The 4,352-nt window shown below is 37.1% G+C and overlaps 1 long non-coding RNA gene across 1 annotated transcript; it reads left to right on the top strand.

Moving 5' to 3' along the window:
• The first annotated feature begins 803 nt into the window (after nucleotides 1–803).
• LOC140944223 (uncharacterized) lies at nucleotides 804–2,463 on the top strand. Its single transcript, XR_012166684.1, has 3 exons — nucleotides 804–1,064; nucleotides 1,252–1,509; nucleotides 1,949–2,463. It is a non-coding gene; the product is annotated as an uncharacterized lncRNA (long non-coding RNA).
• Nucleotides 2,464–4,352: the final 1,889 nt, after the last annotated feature.

Here is a 4,352-nt window from a genome sequence, read left to right as displayed (position 1 = left end):
TGTCTTTTCTTTTCTGTAGGAAGCTTTTTTTCTTCGTAAAATAAATCGACAATTGGTTATTTAAGCTGGTTTCTACAAGGCAGGTTTGTGGTGTTAAAAAAATGTGAGAGGTAAAGTACTCTTTAAAGTGTCGGAGTAATCATTTTTCATGATATTGTGACAGAACCAATTTAGGTAAGGTACATTAAAGAAAAGTAGAAACAAATTCAAACGGAATGCAATCACAAGTCTTACAACAAGTGGTTACAGCGGAGGCGTTTTCCAAAAGCAGGTCCTGTGGCCTTTTTGATTGCCATAGAAAAGGTCCATACACGTTTAAGCAACTTAATTTTTATTGAGTTGATACCGGTAATAGCCGAGTAGTTACAGCTAAAGTAAATGGAACGAAGCACAGAAATATTGTTAGAAAATGAAATATTGACCGTAACCGGCACTGTAATTTGTTTCCATCAGTTACTACCGAACAGAACGCATGGGACAGAGGTATTAGAGCGAACACGATCGCAAATTACCCGTGAAAGCAATATCCATAGAAACAGCAATACCCTTAAAGTGCTACTGCGACGAAAATCGCAGTCTTTCTAAAAGAAATTTTTGGGCTCGAACTTAATGTTTGGACTTAAAACTTCACGAAAAAATGTAATTCAGACCAATCTGACGAAGCGGTTCCCACAAGAAAGATGTCTGAAAGTGGGAAAAATGGGTCCGCCATTACATAAACAACAAATGTCCGAGTCAAAGGGGAGAGATTGGATCGAGGTCGCCTGTGACGTCATCTTATCCCCAAAACTCACCACCATCTCGCTACAACTACTTCTAGCGTGTTATTGTGTTGTCGTCTGTTCCGTGTTCTTCATCCATTTCTTCGAAAGACAGATCTGATTTAAAACAGTCGAACAGAAAGATATTTTGGACGGCAATGGAACTGCTTTTATCCCGTTCGATGAGGATTTGGAGCCAAACGCGACCGTAGAAGCAGCCGCCGCATTCGAGGAAAGCGTGATTCTTGAAGAAGATCGTAATCTCGAGCTCCAAAGACATTTTACTGGTGAAATAGGCGCATGGTAGGCATTACTCCGATTAAGTTTTTTTGTCGTTTTTTTTTTTTTTTTTTTTTTCATCGTACTGCGTTTCTGTTGTGATGTAATTTGCTGACAGCAGAAGGGAACCCAGTACAAGTATCTAAATTCTCTAACTCTGTGAAATAAAAACAATACTGAACGGAGCACATGTCTCTTTTTGTTTGTTAAGTGCACTTGTTCGAACTGGTCCGTCGCCATCAGGTCCCATCACTACCAAAACGGACGAGTGTATTTGCTGCAAAGAAATGGACCGTGTAAGGGAAGTATGGGTAAAGTAGAACGGGAAGGTGACTGCATTTAATACTCTTCATCAAGATCAATCATCCCAGTTTTCAGGATGTTTGCCTGAACCGGTGGCTTCTTCAAGTTGCATCGCTTAATCTGAAGACGAAAACTGGAAAAAGTTACCGAAATTTGTTCACTCAAGGTCTTAAAACGGAATCAGAGTAATTTATATACTCCTTGTTGTTTATTTTGTTGTTATTCGTCCTCTTGCTGTAGTTGTTGAAGTCATATGTTGTTCACCTGGGTGTCTTGTAGGTGAACCTGAAATATCTATTTATTTGGTAAATAAGGTTGAATTATACTCAAACCCTTGTTGACGAACAAAATATAAACTCCTAGCAGTATAGACTTATTTTTTTTCTTATTAATTTTCTAGAACCCTGGAAAAAATTACTATAATTGGCCCAAAACTCCTATATAAAATAAAGAAAATAAAACAAGGAGTGTACACCATTTACCTTACTGCATGATGAGAAAGAACAAGGTACAATAAAAAACAAAATCAAAGAGTCCAGCATACAAACAAGTAGAAAAGACCAAACTGGGGATGGACTGAGTACATATTTTTTACTTCTGTATAGGTTTCTCCGATCAGTGTTCTACAGACAATTTACTTGACTTGTTTGGGATTTTGTTGGAAGTTCCAAGCCTTATCCATACCCATGTTGTGCTTACAAAGCAATAAGGACAGCTTTCCAAGTGAAACTGGGGAACATCATGGCTTTGAAGATGATGAATCATAGACAATCATTGACCTGATCGGTCAATTAACTGGCAATGTTATTGGTTCTACAGTGAGCCACGTTGTTTTTTTCAGCTTTTGACATGGACAATTTAGGGAAAATCTGTCAACACCACTGGAATGAACACATTACAATACAGTTAACTAGACTTTCTAAAAGTCCTTTACATTTTTTTTCCTGGTTGGCCACTGTGTGACCTTGTTGAAGCTTGCTTCGCTCACTAAGAACTTATGAGAGGTCGACTTGTAGCAAGTCTAACAGTTAACCTGCCTAGTTTAAAAGTGTTAGGTCCTAAGTGAGGGAAGATAGAGCTCTGCAAAGTTGCAAAAATTTACACTCAGACGTTTGTATGGTGGGGGAAAGTTTGTGTCCCCCACCATATAATTAATGTCTGTAAAATTTTGCAATTTTGATGAATACTTGTTGTATAGTTTCCAACAGATCACTTTCAAACTTGGCAATTGTACTGACTGAAAGGCACTCTTTCCAACAGATTTTGCTTAACTTGCCCATGTCAAAAGTTGAAAGCCGTGAAAAGACCTGTTTATTTGTTATTTGCTTTTCTCTCTTTGTAGAACCAATAACATGACAACTTAATTCACCAATCAGGTCAATAACCAGTTTTAATTTAAAAATACCATTATAACTGACGTGATACAACCTTCTTATGAAATGACTTCTGGGTTCAAAGCTTTCACAGTTTTAAGAATAGTTTGTTATTTTACTTCAACCTCTCTCCCTCGAGGTTCATGTTAAGTGTGTGGCTCTGCTTTTGGGAGGGTTCAGGTTTCCTCCTCAGATAACATAAGGTTTTTCCTGACAGGCTGCACACATGAGCATACGTTTACAAGGTTATCAATCAAAGAACTATACTTAAAAGTTTGTTACATGGAGTAGAGGTGATGCAAGATTTAAAAGGAAGAGCAGGAGCTGGAGGAAAAACAAAAGGCTCTCCAAAGAAAGACAAAACAAATAAAAACTGCGGTCATTGAGGCAAGGTGGTTGGATGCACAGTTTCAACTTATGGCTGGGCAGCTACCCCCCTTGACTAACCATATCTTGGCACAGGCAGATGAATAATATGTAAACCAGACAGATAAAAGTAAAAAAACAGTCCCCTCTTCTTTTAAGAAATTGTATATATACATTGGTTCCGTGAAAAAAGGAAAAAGCCTAAAAAGAAAATGTAATAAAAATCACATGAATACCAAACAGAAAAGAGTAAAAAACAGTTACAGATTGTTTTAAAAATTGTACATAATTATACAGTCAATGAAAAAGGGAATAACTCTTTTGAGAAAATGCATTTATATAGACAATGGAAAAGGATGAATAATTCTTCAAAAATTTTTCCTATTGTATGTAGTCTTTTCATATGTCACTCCATATTATATCGTCCTTTCCAACTCCTTCACCCTCTGCTTCTTTAACTGGCTTTCTTTATGTAGCAATCAGCAGTAATACTCTTTATTAGAAGATCATCAAAAGAAACGTCCCTTGTCAATGCAGCACTTCTTGCATCATGTACTACAAGCCTTTTTCTCACCATCTTCGAGCGATTTCCAAATGAGAAAGTATTTGAAGTGACACCAGTCAGTAATCAAAATAAATCAAAGAGTACCCTTTACCCCTTATCATTAAATAATTATAACATCAAAAAATAACACTTGAAAGATGAAAAGGGAGTTGGAGCACTCTATCAAAATAAATCGCAAAATACAAATTAATGATCATAAAATCCAAGGCTGAAGGCCCCACCCACCAGCCTAATTTTTGGAACAAACCAAAATGATAACAGGATCTAGAGCAACAACACTACTCATAAACATAACCAAGTGGAAGCATTTCCACTGTAAAGCTATGACCAGATACTAGCACTGCAAGAGGAAAAATATCAAACTAGCAGCAGGCCCCATGGCAAGAAAATTTTGAACAATGGCACTTGACGTGGCTGGCTATGATGGAGGGACAATGTCTAAATAAAATACAAAGATGGAAGTGGTTTGAACAAACTAACCCCCTCAAATAATTACCTACAATGAAGGGAAACTGTGCCATTTGTGAACTACTGCTATGGTTATTGTACTACTAGCTGTATGGTTATTGAACTATATAATTATTCTGTCTTGACTGAACTGCACCTACAGGAAAATGAAAACTGAACTAGCAGGCCTCAAGGCAAGATAATTTTGAACAGTGATACTTACGATCACTTACTGTAAAATAGGAACAATGTCTAAAT

The sequence above is a fragment of the Porites lutea genome, chromosome 7, assembly GCF_958299795.1.
Source record: "Porites lutea chromosome 7, jaPorLute2.1, whole genome shotgun sequence".
NCBI lineage: Eukaryota > Metazoa > Cnidaria > Anthozoa > Scleractinia > Poritidae > Porites > Porites lutea.
Note: the sequence above shows the minus strand (reverse complement) of the source record. Positions and strands in the feature narration are given on the sequence as shown.